The sequence below is a fragment of the Oryctolagus cuniculus genome, chromosome 6 (genome assembly GCF_964237555.1).
Source record: "Oryctolagus cuniculus chromosome 6, mOryCun1.1, whole genome shotgun sequence".
Lineage (NCBI taxonomy): Eukaryota > Metazoa > Chordata > Mammalia > Lagomorpha > Leporidae > Oryctolagus > Oryctolagus cuniculus.
This window is the reverse complement of record NC_091437.1, coordinates 133,916,851-133,942,314: the sequence shown is the minus strand read 5'-3', so window position 1 is coordinate 133,942,314 and position 25,464 is coordinate 133,916,851. Positions and strand designations below refer to the sequence as shown.

The following is a 25,464-nucleotide window of genomic DNA, read 5'->3' as shown; positions in this document are numbered from 1 at the left end:
AAACTCAGTGGCTTAAAATAAACTTATCATCTTATAGTTCTTCAGGTCAGAATCTGTCTGAACTAAAATCAAAGTAGGAACAGGATTGCTTCCTTTTGGGGACTTGAGAGGAGAACCTGTTCTCTTGCCTTTTCCAGACTCTGAAGATCACCTGTACTCCTGTCTCATGATCTCTCCCTCCATCTTCAAAGCTATCAGCAGAACATCTTCAACTGTTCTGACTTCCAACCTTGCTCCACATCTTCCCTGACTCCAACCTTCTGATTTCTGATCTCCATCTTGCAAGAACCCTTGTAATTACAATAAACTCACCAAAATAATCTGATACACAAATCCATCTCAAAATAATTGATTGAATCATATTTTCAGAATCTCTTTTATTATGTAAGGAAAGATATGCTCTGGTTTTGGTGAGTAGGACATGGACATAAACTGAGATAGCTTATTTTGCCTTCCATGGGTGGGTTCCATCATACATTCTTGCAGTTGGCAGATTGTTAGTGGGGATGTCTCAGTTCTTCTCTGTGTGATCTTTTTTCCTTCACAGGTGGTTGCGGGGGTGTGGTAATAAAACATAGTGGTCTCAGTGTTCTGGCTCCATAAGAGATCAGGCTCCAAGGCACAAGCATTTACCTGTTCTCTGCCATGATCACAACTGCTTTGTCTCTTTAACCAAACAAGTCCCATGACCAGTCCAGATTTAAGAAGTAGAGATGTATGTTGACTCCACTTCTTTATGGAAGGATTAGAACATCTGTGTTTAAGAGCTTAGGTGGAAGGAGGGGAAGAATTACACTTTTATCATCTACCACAAATGGCATAACATGTGAGTGAGGTCTTCCAGACAAGTCCATCACTGGTAGAAATAACTGAGTTCATTGTACAAGCTGTTTCCATGCCTAGAATGCTCAAAATGCATTTGTCTCTTCCTGGCTAAATTATCCATGTTCTTCAGATCTTAGCTTAGAAATAAGTTCCTCCAAGAAACTCCTTTCAATCCCAAATCACATACGCTTACTGGAGCTTTATCTTTGTGCTCTCATCATATTTACTACATATTTTCCAACATAACATTAACACTGTCTTGAAATCACCTGTTCAGTTTTCTGTCTTTCCACCTAGACCATAAGCTTCTTGTGGACAGAAGATAGGTCTTAGCTGTCCTTGCTTTCCCTGCGATTTAGAGGTGTACAATCCATATGTAGTAGATGTAAGAATTTATTGAATACATATTATCAAGTGGTCTATAAACTCCATCCCTTACTACCAGTAATATTTCATTAAAATTCGTATCTTTCTTAATGACTTTGTAATTCTATACCTGTTTTTATTTCTAATTTGGAACCAAGTCTTACATTGATAAGTCAAATAGGAAAGAAAGGAATTATTTGTACTATCAGTTATAGAAAAACTTTTCTCCAGAATACAAAGTTAAATTGTGACTTTGAAAGCTTGATATCATAAATTGTGTGACATTTAGTAAATCCATACTTTGTCACCAAGGGCTGCCTAGAGATCTCTGAAGGCTTTCTTCAGTTGGGTGGCCAGACAAAATTGAGAAGCCAGGGTTAACTTGACTGCAGTTCCTTTAAACTAAAACCAAAATAAAAGCTGAAGTATTTTGGGATGCTTCCAGGAAGGTCTTAAGGGGCTGACTGATTGCTGTTAATACATAAGGCAGAAGGCAAAGATTTCCGAAATTACATGACTCAAGGGCTAAAATTCCAACACTGCAGACACAACATGAGTAAGCAGCCTGCTTCAAATTGCCAATGGAATTAAGGAATAGAAACAGAGATGGTGAGTTACAAGAAACAGAGCTTGTTTGGAGAAAGGATACCCTGTATGCCTGTAACCAAGAAAGCCAGCTATAATATAAGCTAAAATGAAAAGCACAGGTGTTCAATATGAAGAAATAACCAAGGAAAACCTACCCCTGTGTTATTTTCCAATGTTGTATTCTATGGATCACACTTGAAATAGGTGTGGGTGCTCTGTAGTTTTTTTTTTTTTTTTTTTTGGAACCCAGGTAATGATATTTTTATAACCTAAGTTATAAGAGACACAATGGATTAATGATAGCATTGAAGCTCTGAAACATTTACCAAAAATTTAGATATCTTGGTAATGTTTCTATTACAATGTTAAAACGCTGAATATTACATATTATTGCAGTCAATGATGCCTTTAAACAGATAACAGTTAATAATAACAAATTCTATGATTTGGAGGAAGTTTCCGAATTCTAAGCCCTCAAGGAGAATAGACTCTGAAAGGCATATTCTTGTCTTTGAATCTTATCATGTAATATCCAATTACATAAATTGGCTAAAGACTAAAAATTATTATTAATGTTGAAATTTTACATTGCAAAATTTGAAGACATATTCATTTAATCTTCACAACAGTCCTGAGAGGTTAGCATTATTGTTATACTTATTTTTCAAATGCAAAACTGGGCACAAAGCACTTAATTTTCCAAGTTAGTTATGTTACAAACTTGAATAAGCAGGTAATTTCTGGACCAGTTCCCTTAATCATAGCACTATACGTCTTCTTTTATAATATGCTGCATCTGTCATCCTAAAATGAATACTTAGCCTACCTATATGTTGCTGATATCAAAATATCCTAATAGAGTAGTTCATTTTAGCAAATATTATTGACTCAATATTAAGTCTGGATTATACATTATACCAAACAATCATAAAAAATATATATGAAGTAGTAGGTTACTGGTTTTGTAAATTTTCTTAAAGTATCAATAGCTTAATTAACTCGGGGAAACAAGTACACATCTGAATACACAAACCCAGATATAAAATAAATAATATTATTCATTATAATTAAACCTATTTAAATCTGTATCTAAGTTTCTCTGATTTCAGTTCATTCTGTCCCTACGGTGTGTCTCTCTTCCAGGGCTGTCAGAGGCCCAGTCTGACACAGTACCAGACTGATGGGGATTGGGGTGAGTTAGTCCCTTAGTCAACACTTAATGGAATCTCCAAATATCCATTTCTGCAGTTTTATGGATCTTGTTTGTCTGGTGGCTCTGCTGTTTCTATGCTCCTTGTGTTGAGTATGGGAGTTATGGGCAGAGCTGGAAACATGATTCTGTATGTATTTAAGATCTTCTCATGTTTTTAGGATTAAAATGAGGCAAGCTTACCCTCATCATAGACTTATGATAACAGACCTTGAATTTCTCCCCAGTTTAACCAAAACATCTCCTTTCTGCTAGATCTCAAAGAAATTCCTCCAACTCTTCAAGAACAGTTGACATACACTCTTTAGCAGGAAGGCAGGCAGGAAAAAATATATCTACACAAATCAGTATTTCAGTGGATTACCTAGCCTTCAATTTATTATTGAATTAATGAGTCACAAATTGAACTTGCCCTGACCAATATTTTCTTAGTCTACATAAATGGTTCTCAAAGGGTAATTTCTGGATCAGAGGCATCAGCATCACCTGAGAACTTGAAATGCAAATTCTTGAGCTCTATTCAAGATGTAGAATCAGAAATCTTGGAAAGAGCCCAGAAATCTACATAAATATTTTTTTAAAATAATTGACTGATTGATCGATTGACTGATTTGAAAGAGTAAGAGAGAGAGGGAGAGACAGAGAAAGAAAGGTCTTCCATCCACTGGTTCATTCCCCAGATGGCCACAAAGTCCAAGCCTGGGCCAGGCCAAAGCCAGGAGCATGAGCTTCTTCTGGGTCTCTCACATGGGTAGTAGGGGCCCAGACACCTGGGAAATCTACTGCTGCTTTTCCCAGACCATTGGCAGGGAGCTGGACCAGAAGTGGAGTATCTGGAACACAAACTAGTACTCATATGGGATACTGATGTTGTAGGCAGTGGCTTTACCCACTAAGCTACAACACCGGCCCCAGAAATGTTTTCAAAAGTCTTTTAAAGGTGGGACAAGCATGTAGCATAGCACTTAGGTTACTGCTTGGAACATCTGCATCCCATATTGAAATGCACAGTGTGAGTCCTAGCTACACCGCTTCTAATCTGGCTCTTGGCTTTGCTTCCTGATTGAATATCCAGACTGGTATAGCTACAAATCTGCTTGCTTTGGAAGAATGTTCATGGTAGTCCACAAGTCTTAGGGAGAGTTATACTGAGTACAACAGAGACAGACTCATTTAGAATACAGGCAAAAATATATTGTGCTAGAGTTCACATGGTGGCCGGCGCCACGGCTCACTAGACTAATCCTCTGACTGCGGCGCCAGCATCCCGGGTTCTAGTCCTGGTTGGGGCGCTGGATTCTGTCCCAGTTGCTCCTCTTCCAGTCCAGCTCTCTGCTGTGGCCCGGGAAGGCAGTGGAGGATGGCCCAAGTGCTTGGGCCCTGCACCCGCATGGGAGACAAGGAGGAAGCACCTCGCTCCTGGCTTCGCATTGGCGCAGCATGCCGGCCATAGCAGCCATTTGGGGGGTGAACCAACGGAAGGAAGATCTTTCTCTCTGTCTCTCTCTCTCTCACTGTCTAACTGCCTGTCAAAAAAAAAAAAAAAAAAAAGAGTTCACATGGTAAGTGAGTTTTTACAGTGTATAATGGAGTTTGGAACGTATGGCAGGAAGGGAAAACACTCTAGGGTAGACTAGAAAACAGCTTTTGTCCAGGGCTAAGAGAACAGTATTTGAGCAGTGACAGTGACATGTTGGCCCTAATCATTAAAGTCTTAGAATTATAGCTATGAACTCCATGTAATCTCTTCTCTTTGTATTAGTGCCATATCAATAGGAGAATTGAAAGAAAATTGTGTTGTAGTAATTGTCATGCAATTGCTATGACCCTGAGAATATAATGTAATAATAGATTCTTTTTTAAGAAAATAAAAGCACGCCCATAAAATGAAAATGGACTCTGTCAATAATCTATTTATACTATAACTGTATTTATAACTGTTTTATTTGTACTTTGGTGTTTTTCCAAAAGGTTTCTAAAATGAATATGCATTGCTCTTATAATCTGAAAACAAATTGTGTTCATTTTGAATAGCACTAAGATTTCCAGGCAATCAACTTACATACCAACTTCTAAAAGATAAATAGCTATTTACCTTCTTTATTGTGTCATAAGCTGACATTCTAAAATCATTCTAATTAGATAATTAAAGAAAAAAAGTACTCCAAACTGTTGTATCATGACCTAATATAATGCCAGAAATTGATTATTTTTTCTTCATTTGGAAGAAAAAAGTCATGAAATAGCAACTCGGCAGAGAGAAGGTTGAAGTAGAAGCCACTTTCTATATCATTTTTAATATAAAAGGTGATATATAAATGGTTGAAGTGATGAGATCATTCTTAAACAGGTACATACTGAAAAGAGATACTTTTTATAGCTTCCTTGAAAGCAAATCAAAGCTTGTTGCTTGAGAATAATTATTTAGTTCACTGTTTAACATAATACATTCCTTGGTCCTCATGCTAATTGAAGAAAGTCAAGGGTCAGTATCTCAAAATAGAAACTAGAGAAAAACGACAATTTTTTTTCTGAACCAATGCAACATAGTGACAGATTCTGAGTAAACTGTACAGAGATTTATTATATTTGTAATATATATGTAATATTATCACAATTTTTTTCCAAAAGGTCTGAAATAAATATCTAAGATTATTCTTACAGATCAACTGTAAGAAAAAGAGAGATGAATAGAGAGAATATCAGTAGATTGAAAAAAAGGTTGACACAGTGCATTTTTGAAGTCTGTTCAAAATATAACTACAGGGGCTGGCGCCGTGGCTCACTTGGTTAATCCTCTGACTGCGGCACCAGCATCCTATGTGGGTGCCGGGTTCTAGTCCTGGCTGCTCCTCTTCCAGTCCAGCTCTCTGCTGTGGCTCGGGAGTGCAGTGGAGGATGGCCCAAGAGCTTGGGCCCCTGCACCCGCATGGCAGACCAGGAAGAAGGTCCTGGCTCCTGGCTTCAGATCGGCACAGCGCCGATCGTAGCGACCAGTTGGGAAGTGAACCAACAGAAGGAAGACCTTTCTCTCTTTCTCTCTCTCTCTCTCTCTCACTGTCTAACTCTGTCAAACAAAAATATATATATAACTACAGTGACTAGGAAAACATTTTTTATAGAAATTCAAAAGGTGATTTTTATAAAAGTTAAGATCTAGGCAGGCACTGTGGCACAGAAAGTGAAGCTGCCACTTGGGATGCCCATATTCCCTGTCCAGAGTGCTGGTTCAAGTCCCAGTTATGCCACTTCCAATCCAGTGGCTGGTACATACAGAGAAACGACAAATGATGGTTCAAATGTTTATGCCCCTGCCACCCATGTGGGAGAACTACTTGGTGTTCCAGGACCCTGGGTTTGGCCTGGCCTATCCTCACCTCTTGCAGGCATTTGGGAAGTGAAGCAGTGGAAGAAGGATATTCTCTCCTCTCTCCATCTCTCCCTCTCTGGCTCTCTGCCTTTCAAGTAGATGAAATAAGTAAAATAAAAATTTAAAAATAAATAATTAAATAAAATTCAAGATAGTAGTTACTTTCAAAAGGATCAAAGTATTGCAATTGAGTAGGTAACATAGGCAGATTATCTGGGCTAAAAAAATACTACTTCTTTACCTAAGTGGTGATGTCCCAGATGTTTGCCTTATGATAATTTATTAAGCCTTAAAAATTAAATTAAATCATTATTTAAGTTAGTGCATATATATCCACATGTATTCAGTATTAAATCTGTATTAAATTGAAATTCCAACAGTCGTTCTCAACTGAAAGTTACCCTTCTCTCCAATTCTCCTTCCATGTAAGTTTATAAATTTGGGGTAATGCACAGGGACCAAAATTAGTAATCAAAATTACTGTGTGTGTGCTTTTAGTGGTCACTATAACCTACAGGTGACATTAGTAACATTATAAGAGGCAAGGTCCATAAACAACAGAATAAATGTAACTTATGTGAAATTAACCAATCAATGATGGTCACCTTTAGTGTCATGACACTACATCCTTGTATTTCATAATGCTCATTTCTGCCCCCTTAATAATGGAAACACCATATAGCATACAACCTATCCAGTTGTATATTACTGATTATAAGTACACAATTATAGTAGTATCTGAATTCAAGACTGCTTATCTCTAGGAAATATTTTTAATGCTAGATTTTGGATATTTCAGCAAGTTACTGAAAGGTAATTGTGTAGATCTAGATTTATTTTAAATCTCTTCTTAAAACCACAAAACAAATGAGGAAAAGAGCATGCAAAATATGAGTTTTCCTAAAATCCTGTTAGCAATGAAATAAGCTGTTAGTAAAAGGGGAAAAAAGAATGAAATAAAGAACAGAGGCTGGTATTGTGGCTCAGCAGGTTAAACTACCACCAGTGATGCCAGCATCCCTTATTGGAGTGCCAGTTTGAGTCACAGCTGCTCCGCTTCCACTCTAGCTCACTGGTAATGTGCAGGTAAAGGTAGCAGAAGAGCGCACAAGGGCTTGGGTCCCTGCTACCCACACTGAGCTAGAATTCCAGGCTCCTGTCTTTAGCCTGGTCCATCCCCAGCTATTTCTCAAATTTGGGGAGTGAACCAGTGGATGGAAGATCCTTCTCTCTCTCTGCCCCTCCCTCTCTCTGTTACTCTGCCTTTTGAATGAGTAAAATAAATCTTTAAAAAGAGAGAAAGAATGAAAGAAAAGAGGGAGGGAAAAGAGAGAGAGAGACGGGAGGAAGAAGGAAGGTAGGAAAGAAGGCAGGCAGGCAAGCAGGCAGGAATGAATCATCGTCTCCAATGCTGATCAATAGACAATCTTGAAAATGTTTAATTTGATCCCCAGGAAGTTGAAATTATGTGCAAGTTTCTGAGAAATTTTCTTCATATGGTCATAAAAGCAAATTCTCGCCGGCGCCACAGCTCACTTGGCTAATCCTCCGCCTGCAGCACCGGCACCCTAGGTTCTAGTCCTGATTGGGGCACCGGATTCTGTCCCAGTTGCTCCTCTTCCAGTCCAGTTCTCTGCTGTAGCCCAGGAAGGCAGTGGAGGATGGCCCAAGTGCTTGGGCCCTGCACCCGCATGGGAGACCAGGAAGAAGCACCTGGCTCCTGGCTTCGGATCGGCGCAGCGCACCGGCTGTAGCGGCCATTTGGGGAGTGAACCAACGGAAAAGGAAGACTTTTCTCTCTGTCTCTCTCTCTCACTGTCTAACTGCCTGTCAAAAAAAAAGAGCAAATTTTCATTTCTAATTAATAATTGTGAAATACCATGGTATTACTGGATTTTGAAAATAGTTTAGAAAAACTTTAGACAATCAAAGTTTTCACTAACCCTTCAGAATATACACTGGCCCTCTCCAAAGTTCTACTTGCATGCCCAAGCATGAAATGTATAGATTGGGACTGGCATTGTGGTGTAGTGGGTAAAAGCCACCACCTGCAATGCCAGCATCCTGTATGTTCATAACCTGGCAGTTTCAGGTCCTGTCCAGCTCCCTGCTAATGGCATGGGAAGGAGCAGAAAATGGATCAAGTGTTGGGACCTGCTACCCATGTGGAAGAACTTACTCCTGGCTCCTGAGTTTGGCCTGGCCCAGCCCTGGCCATTGTGGCTATCTGGAAAGTGAACCAGCAGATGGAGAATTTCTCTGTATCTCCCACTGCCTTGGTAATTCCGACTTTCAAATAAATAAATAGATCTTGAGAAGGAGGGAGGGAGGGAGGAAGGGAGGAAAGAAGGTAGGGAGGGAGAGTGAGAGAGAGAAGGAAGAAGAAGGAAGAGGAAGAGGAGGAGGAGGAGGAAAGAAAGAAGGAATGAAAGAAAGAAGGAAATAAAGAAGGAAAGAAAGAAGGAAAGAAATGTACACACATGTGCAAGTATGCCACATTAGCTAAATGTATCTGCAAAGAGAAAGAGGTGATACCTGGAAAGCAGAAATATACAATGAGTCCATCAGGTAGAGGAGCACCATATAATTTACTTCTCATCAATTATTTTACCAGATTTGCTTACCACCCAGAAACATGCAGGCAGTAAAACAGATCACATCATCAGATTCTTTGCTAAAGACTGTTCTTTAAGCTTCCAAGCCTTTTGGCTAAAATCAAGTGAAGACTGTTCATTAACTGTTTCTTATCATGGGGTATTAAATCCCTACTACTGCTGTAATGAATTACCAGAAATTTAATGGTTTGAAATAACACTACTGTGTGATCTTACATTCTGGTACAGGGGTCCTAAAGTAAAGGTATCATTGGCCTGCCTTCTATTTGCAGGTTCTAGAAAAAAATCCATTTCCCTGACTTTTCAGCTTCCAGATACACCTGCATCCTTTGGCTCATGGAGTCTTCCTCCTTTCTTGAACCAATATGATCCATTCAAATCAATCAATCAGTCTCTCTCTTCCTCCATTCCCTTCCTTCCCCTCACTCCCTACCCCCAGACAAGTCCCTCCCTCCCTCTCCTTTTCTCTCTCCCTTTGCTTCTATGATCACATCTCCTCTGTGATTTTGACCTATTTGCTTCCTCCATAAGGATCCTTTCAATTCTATTGGGCCCACTAATCCAGGATAGTATTCCCATCTCAAGATACTTAATCATGTCAGGAAAGTCCCTTTGCACTGTAAAATAACACATCCATAGATCCCAAAGACTACAAAGTAGATATTTTCCTTTTATAAGTTTTTAAAATATGTTGAGATAACATATTTTAATTTACATTATAATCAAAGGCTTAATGCTCCATTAAGTAAAAAGCTCAACAAACAAAAAGACCATAGTGGAGCCTGAAAATACTGATAGAATTAAAAAGGGAGAGAACAATCCAACATGGGAAGCGGGATATACAGTAGATTCATAGAAGGGCAGATGTCCTAAACAGCATGCTGGCCTCAGAATCAGCCCTTAAGGCATTTGGATCTGGCTGAAGAGCCCATGAGAGTATTATAGTCAGGGAAAAAAACCACAACCACCTAAATCCCTAAATGAAAGATCTCTGCGAGTGAGATCCCAGTGGAAAGAATGGGGCCATCAAAGAAGGAGGTACCTTTCTCTGAAGGGAGGAGAGAACTTCCACTTTGACTATGACCTTGTCTAAATAAGATCGGAGTCAGTGAACTCAAAAGGCTTCCATAGCCTTGGCAAGAGCCTAGGGAGATTACTGATGCCATAAACAAGAGTGCCAATTTGTTAAGTCAACAACAGGAGTCACTGTGCACTTAGTCCTTATGTAGGATCTCTGTCCTTAATGTGTTGTTCAATGTGAATTAATGCTATAACTAGTACTCAAACAGTATTTTACACTTTATGTTTCTGTGTGGGTGCAAACTGATGAAATCTTTACTTAATATATACTAAACTGATCTTCTGTATATAAAGAAAATTGAAAATGAATCCTGATCTGAATGGAATGGGAGAGGGAGCGGGAGATGGGAGGGTTGTGGGTGGGAGGGAAGTTATGGGGGGGAAAAGCCATTGTGATCCATAAGCTGTACTTTGGAAATTTATATTTATTAAATAAAAGTGAAAAAAGAGAAAAAAAGAGAATTAAAAAAATAAGTAAGAAAAGAAAATAAAAAAGGGTTCATAAATGAGGGTCAAATGAAAGTATGTTCAACTACACTCATACTAAGTTTTAAAATAGTCACAAAGTCATTAGAACCATAGTAGTATTTAATTCTTAACAACTTGCTGAACATTTAAAACAAAGTTTGGCAAAACACTGTATTTGCAGCAAAATTGATGCACACAGGCATTTATTGCTTTTTAAAAAAAAATTTTAGCTCCTACATATAAGCGAAACCATGCAGTATTTGTGTTTCTATCTCTGATATTCTCCATATCCAACCATTTTGATGAAAATGATAGAATTTCAACCTTTTTAATAACTGAATAATACTCCATGGTATACCACATTTTCTTTATCCATTCATCTGATGATGCAAACTTTAATTGATTCTATCTTTTAGCTACTACAAACAGTGATCCTATAAACATGGTGGTGCAGGTATCTCTGAAACAATATGTTCATGTCTTTTGGGTACATACTCAGTAGTTGCTGAATCATATAACAGTATTTATCCAGTTTTTAATCTCCATACTGCTTTCAACAGTTGTTGCACTAAGTTACATTCCCACCAACAACATATAAGAGTTTTACTTTCTCCAAATCCTTGCCAGCATTTGTTGCTCTCTGTATTTTGGATAATAGCCATTCTGACAGAGGTCATGTGATACTTCATTGTGATACTGAATTGTGTTTCCCTGATGGACAGTGATATTGAGCATTGTTTAAAACATTATTGTCCATTCTTATTTATCCTTTTGAGAACTGTCTATTGAGGTCCATTGCCCATTTCTTTTTTTTTAAGACATTTATTTTTTGAAAGGCAGAGTTACAGAAAGACACACACACACACACACACACACACAGAGAGAGAGAGAGAGAGAGAGAGAGAGAGAGGTCTTCTATCTGCTGATTCACTTCCCACACAACCACAATGGTCGGAGCTGGGCCAATCTGAAGCCAGGAGCCAGGATTTTCCTCCGGGTTTCCCACATGAGTGCAGGAGCCCAAGCATTTAGTCCATCTTCCACTTCTTTCCTAGGTGTATTAGCAGGGAGCTGGATTGGAAGAGGAGCAGCCAGGACTCGAACTGGTGCCCATATGGAATGCCAGTGTCACAGATGGTGGCTTTACTATGTCACAGCACCAGCCCCCATTGCCCATTTCTTAACTGGATTGGTTGTTTTTCTGTTGAGTTTTTTGAGTTGCTGATATATTATGGATATTAATCCTTTGTCAGATAGCTTGTAAATATTGCTTTCCATTCTGTTGAATGTGTCTTCACTTAATCATTCCCTCTGCTGCGCAAAAGCTTCTGAGTTTAATATGATCCCATTTGTTTAGTTTTGCTTTTGTTGCCTATGTTTTGAGGGGTCTTATCCAAGAAGTCATTACTTACACCCATGTCTTGAATTGTTTTCCCTACATTTTTTTCTAGCATTTTCATTGTCTCCAGTCTTAAATTTGAATTATCGATTCATCTTGAGTTGAATTTTTCTGTGGTGAGAAATAGGGACCTGATTTCATGATTTCATGTTCCACATATATACATCCCGTTTTTCCAGCAGCACTCATTAAAGAGATTGTCCTTTCTCCAGTGTATGCTCTGGACACTTTTGCCAAAAATCAGTTGGCTCTATGTAGGTGGATTAATTTCTGGGCTCTATATTCTGCTCTATTGATCTATGTGTCAATTCTTGTGCCAGTACCATCCAATTCTAATTACTATAACTCTGTGGTATGCTTTGAAAACAGGTATTGTGATGCTTTGATGATGTCTTGATATTTTAGTTTTTCTCTTTCTTTTTTTTATTTTTTATTTATTTATTTTTTAATTTTTTGACAGAAAGAGTAGATAGTGAGAGAGAGAGAGACAGTGAGAAAGGTCTTCCTTTGCCGTTGGTTCACCCTCCAATGGCCACCATGGCTGGCATTCTGCACCCGGCGCACTGCGCTGATCCGAAGGCAGGAGCCAGGTGCTTCTCCTGGTCTCCCATGGGGTGCAGGGCCCAAGCACTTGGGCCATCCTCCACTGCACTCCCGGGCCACAGCAGAGAGCTGGTCTGGAAGAGGGGCAATTGGGAAAGAATCCAGCACCCCGACCGGGACTAGAACCCGGTGTGCTGGTGCCGCTAGGTGGAGGATTAGCCTATTGAGTCACGGCACCAGCCAGTTTTTCTATCTTCATCTTTTTTTCCCCTCAGGATCACCTTGGCTATTCTGGGTTTCTTGTGATTCCATATGAACTTTAGGATTTTTTTTTAGATCATACGTTATAATCAAGTAGAATATTTCAGATATGAAAGAGTGGTTCAACATTCACAAATCAATAAACAGCATAAATTACATCAACAGAATACAGAACAAAATCATATGATCATCTAAATAGATATGGAGAGCACACTTGATCATATTCAACACCCCTTCATGATAATAACCCATCACAAATAAGGCATGGAAACAAAATCCTATATCACAATCAATGGAGAAAAGCTAAAAGCATTTCCCCTTCAGATCTGGAAAAAGGCAAAGATGTCCAGTTTCACCACTCTTAATATAGTACTAGAAATATTAGCAACTGCAATTAGGGAGGAGAAACAAATTACGGGTAACAAAATTGGAAAGTCAAAATATCCAGGTTTGCTTTGCAGATGACATGATGCTGTACGTGGAAAAACCTAAACAGTGCCGGCGCTGTGGCTCACTAGGCTAATCCTCCGACTGTGGCGCCGGCATCCCGGGTTCTAGTCCTGGTTGGGGCGCCAGTCCTGTCCCGGTTGCTCCTCTTCCATTCCAGCTCTCTGCTGGGCCCTGGGAAGGCAGTGGAGGATGGCCCAAGTGCTTGGACCCTGCACCCACATGGGAAACCAGGAGGAGGAACCTGGCTCCTGGCTTTGGATTGGCGCAGAGTGCCGGCTGTGGCAGCCATTTGGGGGGTGAACCAACAGAAGGAAGACCTCTCTCTCTGTCTCTCTCTCTCACTGTGTAACTCTACCTGTCAAAAAAAAAAAAAAAAAAAGAACTGATAAACATGTCTTTCAAGATGGCAGAAAAGGGAGGGCGCTTTAGCTCTGGGCTAGGGGAAGATAGTCAAAAAAAAAAGAAAATAGTGGAAAAAGTACAATCTCAGGGAAGACTTAGAGAGAAAACTGCAGCAGAAACTCCACAGAAGGAAGCAGGATACTGTGGCTCTATGTGGAGGGTGTGGATGCACAGCATGAGCATGGACATCACACAGTACACCACACAGGACACCAGCAGCCAAGAGCCTCAGCAATAGCTTTGGAGAATAAGGTGAGACCAGACTACAGCAGCCCAAGCCACTGGCAATACAGCTGTTGGGAGAACCTAGCATTTGTCCAGCCTGGAGCCCTGTGGGGGACAGGGAACCTGCTAATCCAGAGAGAAAAAAGGGGCATGTTTCTCTTTCCCTATTCCCCAAAGAGTGGTACCCTGCAAATGGCTGAGAGAGGGCGAGCACCATTTTTGATATATGCGATAGCTGTGGTGGAATGAGAAGGCCACGCCAAGATTGCTGCTGGCAAGCCAGCCTCAGCTACTCAGGAATGGCTTCGGAAACCACCTGGCAATGGAGCCTGCCTGGCAACAGGCTGTGACTGGTTAGGTTATAAACTTCCCCTTGACTGGATTGGCTGCCTTGGCTATATAAGCTGCTGTACCAAATGAAATAAACGAGTCTGCGAGCTGCTCACCTCTGGCCCACTTTCACCCGACTCCCGGGGTCTGTGTGGTGACTCCATGCCTCTTGCCCCCATCATGCTGCTCCTCTCAGAATGAATCCACAGCAACATGCCAGATTGTGTCCACGTGCCCAGCATCAGCTGAGAGGACACACCTGAGTCTGGCTGGGAGGACTGACAGGGGGCTGGGCACCCACGTAAGATGTGAGTGCCTCCAACCTCCAAAAAATTACAGGCTTTGGGGCTGTAATTGCCTACGCAGAGCTCCTACATGTTGCTGGCCGTAGGAACATCCCCACCTCTCTGTGGACAAAATGGACTGGCAAGGTGGAGTGTATCTTTGGCATCTATGTGGAAGGTTTGTGTGCTGAGACTGTAGAAATGGCAGGAGAGCACAGGGTACGGCTGGTTTTTTGGGCAGTCACTGTGGAGGGTTCTTCAGGCTCAGGGCTCCCCGATTGCCTAAGATGGGTCATTGCAGTGGGATCCATGTTCAAACTGAGGACTGCATGGAACCTTTGTGTGGTTCTTGTGGCAGCACATATGAATAATGCTGCCATGGGGGCTGGGGTACTGATCACCTGGGAAGAAATGCAGTGAGAGTGAGATTATAACAGAGCTGATCAAACCCTCCCTTCTGATAAAAAATAAAAAAGAGATACACCATGCCCAACTAGGGTGTCACCATGGATACTCCCCCCACCCTGGAGCACTGAATAGAGCTCCCTGGCCACACCTAGCAAATGCCTCTTGGTATTCACTGAAAGAGCAGATACTCCACTAAGACTGAGGAGGCATACTCCACAGACAAAAGCCAATAGAGAGGGAAAACCCAACAAGTATATCAACAAATGCCCAAAAGTAAATGTAGAAATTCAGGAAAAATGAATAAGGAAGACAATATGACACCCACAAAAGAACACAATAACAGTTCAATACTATAATGTGAAGATGAAGAGATTAATGAAATGCTTGAAATGGAATTCAAAATATTAATCACAGGATTACTCAGAAGCAATCAGAAGCAAATCCATGAATTAAAGAAATCTATACATGACACAAATTAAAATGTTTCCTGTGAAATTAATATATTTAAAGAGAAATCAAAATGAAATATTGGAAATGAAGAATTCAATAGATCAAATTAAAAATGTGGTGGAAAGCCTTAACAACAGACTTGGTGAGAGAGAAGAGAGAATATCCAATGTAGGAGACAAATCTCTGGAAATTTTATAGTTAGACCAAAAAAAGATGAAATTTTCTATAAACATTAAAAATAGTGTTAGAGGTTCATAGGATACTATCAAACAACCCAACATATGGGTCATAGGAGTGAGTTACCCAACATATGGGTCGTGGAAAAATAAAATGCATTAGAAGGTCTTTTTAGTAAAATAATTACAGAAAACTTCCCTAATTTGGAGAAACAGACATTGAAATATAGGAAGCACATAGAACTTAAAATAGACACGACCAGAAAAGATCTTCACCGTGACACAATGTAGTCAAACTATTCACAGTAAACATAAAGAAAAGATTCTAAAATATGCATGAGAAAAACATCAAGATTACTTTCAGAGGATCTTCAATTAGACTCATAATGGACTTCTCATTAGAAACCCTACAGGCTAGAAGAGAACAGCAAGATATATTCCAAGTCTTAAGGGGGAAAAAAACTGTCAACCCAGAATATTGTACCCTACAAAGCTCTCATTTATTAATAAAGGTGAAATAAATATCTACCACAACAGGCCGGCGCCGCGGCTCAATAGGCTAATCCTCCGCCTAGCGGCGCCGGCACACCGGGTTCTAGTCCCGGTCGGGGCGCCGGATTCTGTCCCGGTTGCCCCTCTTCCAGGCCAGCCCTCTGCTGTGGCCAGGGAGTGCAGTGGAGGATGGCCCAGGTGCTTGGGCCCTGCACCCCATGGGAGACCAGGAAAAGCACCTGGCTCCTGGCTCCTGCCATCGGATCAGCGCGGTGCGCCGGCCGCAGCGCGCCGGCCGCGGCGGCCATTGGAGGGTGAACCAACGGCAAAGGAAGACCTTTCTCTCTGTCTCTCTCTCTCACTGTCCACTCTGCCTGTCAAAAAAAAAAAAAAATATCTACCACAACAAACAAAAATTGAAAGAATTTGTCTTCACTCATCCAGCCTTACAAAAGTTGCTTAGAGATGTGCTACACACAGAAACACAGTTATCACTATGAAAGAATTTAAAGGCAGAAAATCTCCCAGTAAAGTACAAAGGAAATCCAAAGTAAACAATAGGAATATTTATGGAAAAACAGCAGGGGCAACTCCTTAATTATCAACAGTAACCTTGAATGAAAATGGCCTCAACTCCCCAGTCAAATGATACAGATGGGCTGAATGGATTGAAAAACAAGACCCATTTATTTGATTCCTACAAGAAACACATCTCACCAACAAAGGTACACACAGGCTTACAATAAAAATATGGAAAAACATATTCCATGATAATGGACATCAAAAAAGAGCTGGTATAAACATCCTAACGTCTGATAGTCAAAATATACTCTTACACAAAAACTGTTAAAAGCAACAAATAAGTGCACTATGTAATGTGAAAGGGATCACTGCAACAGGAAGATGTAACTATAATAAACATATGCACCCAGTTACATGGCACATGGCTTTAAAAGAAATGATAATGGAACTAAAGGGAGATATAGACAAATACAATATTAATGGAGGACTTCAACACCCTACTTTCAGCAGAATCAGCAAAAAAACAACAGAGTTAATTAGGCCTAACTAGTAGCTACAGAATTTTTCATCGCACAGTTGCAGAATACACATTCTTCTCATCAGTGCATGGAACTTTCTCTAGGATAGACCACATGCTAGACAATAAAACATGTTTCAGCAAGTTCAAAAAAAATCAAAATCATATCATGCATATTCTTTGACTACAATGGAATGAAGCTGGAAATCAGCAACTCAAGAATCTCTAGAACATATGCAAGCACATGAAGACTGAACAACACTCTCCTGAATAAAAAGTCAGTCATGGCAGAAATCAAAAAATAAATTATAACATTTCTATAAACTAATAAAAGTGACAATACAACATATCAAAATTTATGGGATACATCAAAAGAAGTGTTAAGAGAGAAGTTTATAGCAATTGATGCCTATATCAAGAAATTGGAAAGGCATCAAATAAATGAGGTATAAATGCATCTCAAGAACCTAGAAAAACAACAACAAATCAAACCCAAATTATTAGGAGGAAAGAAATAATTAAAGCTAGAGTGGAAATAAACAAAATTGAAATCAAAATAAACAATACAAAAGATCAGTGAAATGAAGAGCTGGTTTTTTAAAAAAATAAACAAAATTGATACACCACTGCTCAACTAACCAAAAAAAAAGAGGGAGAAGATCCAAATCAATATAATCAGAGATAAAAAAGGAAATGTAACAACAGATACCACAGAAATAAAAATCATCATCAGGAATTACTACAACGAGCTGTATGTTAACAAATTGGGAAACTTTTGAAGAAATGGATAGATTCCTGGGCACATGCAACCCACAAATCTTGAGCCAGGAAAACAAAGAAAACTTAAAGAGACCAATAACCAAGACGGAGTTTGAATCATCAACACAGACTCTCACAACAAAGAAAAGTCTAGGCTTCACTGCTGAATTCTACCAGATATTTAAAGAAGAATGAATTCCAATTCTTCTCAAGCTATTCAAAACAATTGAAAGAGAGGCAATCCTCCCAAACTCTTTCTATAAATCCAGCATCGTCTTAATTCTAGACCAGAAGAAGATACAACAAAGAGAATGATAAACCAATTCCCCTGATGAACATAGGTGCAAAAATACTCAACAACATATTAGCCAATCAAATCCAACAACACATCAGAAAGATCATTCACCCAGACCAAGTGGGATTTATCCCTTGTATGCAGGGATGTATTAACATTTGCAAATCAATCAATGTAATACATCACATTGATAAACTAAAGCATCTGAATAGAAGAATGATTATCTGAACAGATGCAGAGAAAGCATTTGATAAAATATAACATCATTTTCATGATGAAAACCTTAAGAAAATTGGGTATAGAAGGAACACTCCTCAACAAAATCAAGGCAATTTATGACAAACCCACAGCCAGCATTCTATTGAACGGGAAGCCTTCCAGCTAAGATCCAGAACCAAACCAGGATTCACCCTCTCAACATTACTATTCAACATAGTCCTGGAAGTTTTAGCTAGAGCCATTCTACAAGAAAAAGAAATCAAAAGGACATAAATTGGAAAGTAAGAATCCAAACCATCCCTAATTTCAGATAACAGATTCTATGTTTAGGGGATCCAAAAGACTCCACTGAGAGAACACTGGAACTCATAAAAGATTTTGGTAAAATGGCAGGATATAAAATTAACACACATGGCCGGCACCACGGCTCACTAGGCTAATCCTCCGCCTGTGGCACCGGCATACCAGGTTCTAGTCCCGGTTGGGGCACCAGATTCTGTCCCGGTTGCTCCTCTTCCAGTCCAGCTCTCTGCTCTGCCCCAGGAGAGCAGTGGAGGATGGCCCAAGTCCTTGGGCCCTGCACCCGCATGGGAGACCAGCAGGAAGCACCTGGCTCCTGGCTTCGGATCAGCATGGTGTGCCAGCCACAGCGGCCATTGTGGGGTGAACCAACGGAAGGAAGACCTTTCTCTGTCTCTAGCTCTCACTGTCCACTCTCCCTGTCAAAAAAATAAATAAATAAAATTAACACAAAAAAATAAATAGCTTTCATATACACAGACAATGCCATGGCTGAGAAAAACTTCAAAGAATGCTATAACTAGTACTCAAACAGTATTTTTCAGTTTATGTTTCTGTGTGGGAGCAAACTTTTGAAATCTTTACTCAGGCTGGCGCCGCGGCTCACTAGGCTAATCCTCCGCCTTGCGGCACCGGCACACCAGGTTCTAGTCCCTGTCGGGGCGCCGGATTCTGTCCCGGTTGCCCCTCTTCCAGGCCAGCTCTCTGCTGTGGCCTGGGAGTGCAGTGGAGGATGGCCCAAGTACTTGGGCCCTGCACCCCATGGGAGACCAGGATAAGCACCTGGCTCCTGCCATCGGATCAGCGCGGTGCACCGGCCGCAGCGTGCAGGCCGCGGCGGCCATTGGAGGGTGAACCAACGGCAAAGGAAGACCTTTCTCTCTGTCTCTCTCTCTCACTATCCACTCCACCTGTCAAAAAAAAAAATCTTTACTTAATGTATGCTAAACTGATCTTCCGTATATAAAGAGAATCGAAAATGAATCTTGATGTGAATAGAAGGGGAGAGGGAGTGGGAAAGGGGAGGGTTGCGGGTGGGAGGGACATTATGGGGGGCAAGCCATTGTAATCCATAAGCTGTACTTTTGAAATTTATATTCATTAAATAAAAGCTAAAAAAAAAAAAAAGAACTTCAAAGATCAATCCCATTGACAATAACTACAAAAACAAGTAAATACCTTGGAATAAATTTAATCAAGGATGTCAAAGATCTCTACAATGATAAAAACATTAAAGAAAGAAATAGAAGAAGACACAGAAAAAATGGAAAATCTTCCATGTTCATGGATTGGAAGAATCAATATCATCAAAATGTCCACACTACCAAAAGCAATCTACAGATTCGATGCAATTCTAATCAAAATACCCATGATATTCTTCTCAGATCTAGAAAAAAACTATGCTAAAATTCATATGGAAATGCAGGAGAGCCTGAATAGCTAAAGCAATGTTACACAACAAAAACAAAGCCAGAGGCATCATAAACCTAGATTTCATGACAAACTGGCCAGCACCGCGGCTCAATAGGCTAATCCTCCACCTAGCGGTGCGGGCACACCAGGTTCTAGTCCCGGTCGGGGCGCTGGATTCTTTCCCGGTTGCCCCTCTTCCAGGCCAGCTCTCTGCTGTGGCCCAGGAGTGCAGTGGAGGATGGCCCAAGTGCTTGGGCCCTGCACCCCATGGGAGACCAGGAGAAGCACCTGGCTCCTGCCTTCGGATCAGCGCGGTGCGCTGGCCACAGCGTGCCAGCCATGGCGGCCATTGGAGGGTGAACCAATGGCAAAGGAAGACCTTTCTCTCTGTCTCTCTCTCTCTCACTATCCACTCTGCCTGTCAAAAAAAAAAAAAAAAAGACATACTACATGGAAGTTGTAGACAAAACCACCCGGTACTGGCACAAAAATAGACATCTAGACTAATGGAACAGAATATAAATCCAGAAATCAATCCATGGACACTGAGAGACTATGATTTTGGACTTCTCTTCTGTTGACTATTGAGGAAGAGTTTTTTTTTTTTCTTTCTCATATTATTTGTTGAAGTCTTTATTTACTGTAGGGTTAATCTTATGTGTATAAAGTTAATTGAAATATATTTATTATATATTTATATATTTATGTATATATATGTATATTTATATATTTATGTATATAAAGTTAATTGAAATATATATATTTGTAAAAATAAAAAATGGGAATAGGAGAGGCAGGAAAAAGAAGGGTGGGAATGTGGGAGGGAGGAAGTGTGGGGAGAATCACTATGTTCCTAAATTTGTATGTATGAAATTCATGAAGTTTGTATATCTTAAATAAAATGTTCCTAGATAAAAAAAATAAAAATAAAAATGAAAACCTGATAAACCAATTCAGTAAATGCACAGGTTAAAAAATCAACATACAAAAAAAAAGTAGCCTTTTCATATGCCAATAATGAACTTGCTAAAAAACAAGAAAGAAAGCCCATTCACAATAGCCACAGGAAACACAAATATTTAGGAATAAATTTAACCAAAGAAATTGAGGATTATCCTATAAGAGCACCAGTTCAAGTCCCAGCTTTCCCACTTCCAATCCAGCTCCTACTAAGAGAAGGAGCAGAGGTTGGCCCAAGGTTTGAGCCTCTGCCACCCACGTGGGAGACGCATATGGAGTACATGGCTCTTGGCTTTCGCTTGGCCCAGGCCTGTACATTTTATCCTTTCAGGGAGTGAACAAGCTGACGGAAGACTGATCTGTATGTCTGTGTGTGTGTGCATGCCAACAGTGGTAGAGAGCTACTGAGTAGAGGCTGTGTTTGTATTAGTTGATCATGGCTGATCATGGCTAATCATGGACAAAACACAGTAGCCAAGCCAAATTTTCCTTTCTTTTCTTTCCCATTCCACTCTGGGGAGGGTTGGGTACCCAAGATCAAAGCACTCTTACTTCTTTTACTCAGCCACTTTTGCAGGATGTTCTGTCATGTCCTCAATTTTCAGATCTTTTAAGCCTTTTGTTCTTCAGGACAAGTTGTCCCCAAGGAGAAGTAACTTAATTAAAGCCAGTGCCAGATAACAACTATATAATCCAGATGTATCTGCTGCCTAAAATATGGAAAATAAAGTCTGCTTTTCCTCCTTGTAAGTGCCATCTTTCTCAAAACTTGTGGAATCCCCTTAAAGACTCTTGTACCATATCATATTTGATGATAGGTAGGGCCATTCTCACACCAGTAGGGCTCTCGAGTACTGAATCCAAGGACAAGCAGCCCGGGGGAAGCCAGTTGCTTCATTCCCAGACAACTCAGGGCTCCTTGTGCAGGGTAGCTCACTTCCACTTAAACCCTTCTCAGACTGATAGAAGTTTTGATGAAAAAAGAAGTCTTTCATATTACCACAGTGTTCTCATAACATATATTTGCTTACTCAAATGGAGACGTGGGCCTTTTCCATGGTGGTTTCAACTCTACAGAGAATGGTCAGCAGCCACTTTCTTTCATTGAGAATATACAAAAATTAATCTCTGGTAGGAATTTGTTTCAATGACAATATACAAGGCTGGCATTGTGGCACAGTAGGTTAAGCCACCACCTGCAATGCCAGAATCCCATATAGGTTCCAGTTCAAGTCCCAGCTGCTCCACTTCCAATCCAGCTCCCTGTAATGTGCTTGGGACAGCAGCGGAAAGTGGACCAAGTGCTTGGTCCCTTGCACCCACGTTGGGAGACCTGGAGGAAGCTCCTGTCTCCTGGCTTCAGCCTGGCCCAGGCTCAGCCCTTGAGGCCAATGGGGAATGAACCAGCTTATGGTAGACCTCTCTCTCTCTCTCTCTCTCTCTGTCCCCCTCCATTTTTCAAATAAGTAAATATTTTTTTGAAAAACTACAATATACATGAAAGGACTCCATAGACTTTAAAGAATGCCTAGGTTTGAATTCTGGTTTTAATGCAGCAGCCTGTTAATTTACACCCAGGGAAGTAGTAGTGATGGCTCAACAACTTGGATTCTTGCCACTCATTCGGAGATTCATATTGAGTTCCAGAATCTGCACTTCAATGTGGCCCAGACTAGCTGTTGTAAGCATCTAGGGAGAGAACCAGCAGATGATATCTGTCTCCCCTTGTCTCCCTGCCTTTCAAATAAATGACAATAAGTAAATATTTCTTTTTTTAAGGGGGGGAGATGATTTTAAAACAAATGATGGTAGGTTTTATCTTTTGTCAGACAATGAGGGATGCAAATCACAAAAATTAGCTTCTCTGTGCATTTGAAACAAGTCTCTGCTTTTATGAGTTTACAATCTAATCAGAAAAATGATATAAACTTCATTAAAGTATTCAAGAACAATCCAAGATGACATTCAACCAGAAGAAATTCAACCAACAGAAATTCAAAGTGGTAAACAAATTCTGTCAAGGTCACAGGCTGGAGGGATCAAAGTAAACTTCATGTAAAAGAATGAGAGCTGCGAACTGGTTTTTAATGAATAAGATCCAGATAAACAGAAGGTAGTTTAAAAACCCGTCTAAGTGCAGAGAGATAGGAAAGTTAAAAATAAACCCAATCTTGGTGAGGTAAATGAGAATTGTCTAAACTAGAGGTGTGTTTAAGGGAAAGGCAGGAAATGGAGTTTGATAAATTTGAAGGTTTCTTCAACACCTTAAAAATCAGCAAAGTATTGGAGATGTGGGAGATACTGGATCTTACTGAAGGCTTCAGAACAGAGGAGAAACCAAAAGGAAACACTGTTTTGGGAAAAGCATAACTGTATGAGATGCAGAAAGGATGATGGGGAGAAAAGTCAGCAGCACCAGCTAGGACAAGATTATTGTTTACCAAGTAAAGAGACTGGGAGAGCATCAGAAGCAGAAAAAAAATCCTGTCAGGGAAGAAGTAGTCATTTTGGGATTTTGTTATTGGTTTTCAAATTGCATTGAAATTTGAGGTGTACATCAGAAATTTTTATTTTTATAAGAATTATTTATTTTGAAAATCAAGAGTTACAGAGAGAGAGGGAGAGACAGAGAAAGAACAAGAAGAATTTCTCTGGTGCCAGCCATGTTTCTCACCCTTCAACAGTTAAGATTTTCACAATTGTGTCATAATGGGTCATAAAGAAAGACATAAAAATTCCATTGTTTCTTGAGGGAAAGAATGAGCAAAAAAATGGTGTTAAAAAGTCTATGATTATTACAGTAACCCTCTGAGTGATAAAAACCAGTTTTCACAGAGAGATGACAGATTTTTCACAGAAACACCCAAGCTCATGGTTTTTATTTCATGCAAGTCATAAATGTGTGATTTTATTACTCATGGAGAAGGGAATTGCTGCCTAATGGGACTATTATTTGAGCACTCTTCTTCTGAGTATGGAATCATTAACTCAGTATATTCTGGGACCAGGGTACTTGAGTTAGAAGAAGGCAGGGAGGGAGGGAAGTTGGAATGCACCAACCACAAATTCTACTCAGGTAAACTCGAAGAACACATTTTTCTGTTTTTATCAGAGAATCATTTTAGAAGCGAGAGTGAACTTGACCCAGCTCTCTCATTTTGTCAGTGAGGGAATTCAGGTGCAGGGACTCCCACTTTGGGCTAGTCAGTTTCTTAGAAATCACACAGCAAGGAAATGACACCACCAGGAGGCAAATTTAGGTCTTTTCCATGAGCAGAAGTGACCATTCTTTCCCTTCATCTTAATACACTTTAGAACTTCAGTTAATACTTACCAAAGAGCAAGTGAATTCTAACTCCCCCAGTAGAGTGGACCTTTATATCCTGAAGTTCTGCGTTTCTAGATGCAACCAGTCACAGATCAAAGATATTGAACAAAAACATACATCTGTATTCAACATGTACAGGTTTTTTGGTCATTATTTCCTAAACAACACATTGTAACAATTGTTTGCATAGTGCTTACATAGGATTATATAGTATAAGTCATCTAGAGATGACTTATTGTGTATGTGAAGAACTATGTAGGTTATATGTACATCATATTATATGCATAAGTGACATGAGCATCTTGGAGTTTTGGTACTTGTAGGGGTCCTAAAAACAATTTTATGTGGGTAGTGAGGGATCATTGTTGATTTTCTACTCTATATGGCTCCTGAAATTCTCCTTTCTTTCTTCTTTTTTGTTTTGTAGGTAATTTTTACTTGACCATATTCTTAAAATAGTGGCTAGGGCTTTTAAAGAAATTATATTTTTATTACTTCATCTACTTTAAAAAGTCTTAACTTTGCTGTATTATTAAAATGACAAGAATATAAACTATCATTGATAAAAATATGAAAAAATAAGATATATGAAGTCAACCATTAATAATTTCTAATAAGAACACTTAACTTCTTTCCAATTTTCAAGTATGCAATACTCTATTGCCTGCTTTTTTTTAGGATTTAGTTATTCATTTGAAAGCCAGAGTTACAGAGAAAAGACAGAGAGATGGAGATTCTACATTGACTTGTTCACTCTCCCAGATGGTTGCAATGGTTGGGGCAGGGCCCAAGATGAAGCTAGGAGCAGCAACTCTATCTGGGTGTCCCAACATAAGCAGCAGGGACACAAGCCTTAGGGCCATCTTTCTCTGCTTTCCCAGGCACATTTGCAGGAAGCTGAATTAGAAGTGAGACATCCAGTCTCAAACCAGTGCTCATATATAAAATCCTGGCATCACAGGCTGTGACTTTAACCCACAGTGCCACAAAGCTGGCCCCTGCCTCTTATTTCTTAAAGATAGCATTTTCTCTATCCTACCCCACTCTCTAGGTGCTGCTCTCCTCCTGCCTCCTTCTCTGCATACTTCATGAGAAAAAATAATTCATGCTTATCACAGATATGCCATGTTCTCTCACTCCCCTATGCTACTGTGTAGGTTATACCCAATATCTGGGTTGTCCTCTCTTTTCTCTCCACCTCTATTCACC

At 40.0% G+C, this 25,464-nt stretch overlaps 1 long non-coding RNA gene across 2 annotated transcripts in view; it reads right to left on the bottom strand.

The window, feature by feature from the left end:
• Positions 1-362: 362 nt before the first annotated feature.
• Positions 363-25,464, bottom strand: part of LOC138849966 (uncharacterized) — a 189,180-nt gene continuing 164,078 nt past the window's right edge. For both annotated transcript variants that reach the window (XR_011389299.1, XR_011389300.1), the window contains one exon: positions 363-25,464. This exon is cut by the window's right edge. This is a non-coding gene — a long non-coding RNA (uncharacterized lncRNA).